Here is a 221-nt window from a genome sequence, read left to right as displayed (position 1 = left end):
TTGTTGCCTAGGCTGGAGTACAATGGCGCTATCTCTGCTCACTGCAACCTCTGCCTCCCGGGTTCAAGTGATTCTCCTGCCTCAGCCTCCTGAGTAGCTGGGGTTACAGCATGTGCCACCATGCCCAGCTAATTTTGTATTTTTAGTAGAGATGAGGTTTCTCCATGTTGGTCAGGCTGGTCTCGAACTCCCAGCCTGGGCACTCCAGGCTGGGCAATAGA

This window comes from Cebus imitator, unplaced genomic scaffold, assembly GCF_001604975.1.
Source record: "Cebus imitator isolate Cc_AM_T3 unplaced genomic scaffold, Cebus_imitator-1.0 Scaffold87, whole genome shotgun sequence".
In the NCBI taxonomy this organism is placed as follows: Eukaryota; Metazoa; Chordata; class Mammalia; order Primates; family Cebidae; genus Cebus; species Cebus imitator.
The sequence above is the reverse complement of the archived record's forward strand: the minus strand, read 5'-3'. Positions refer to the sequence as shown.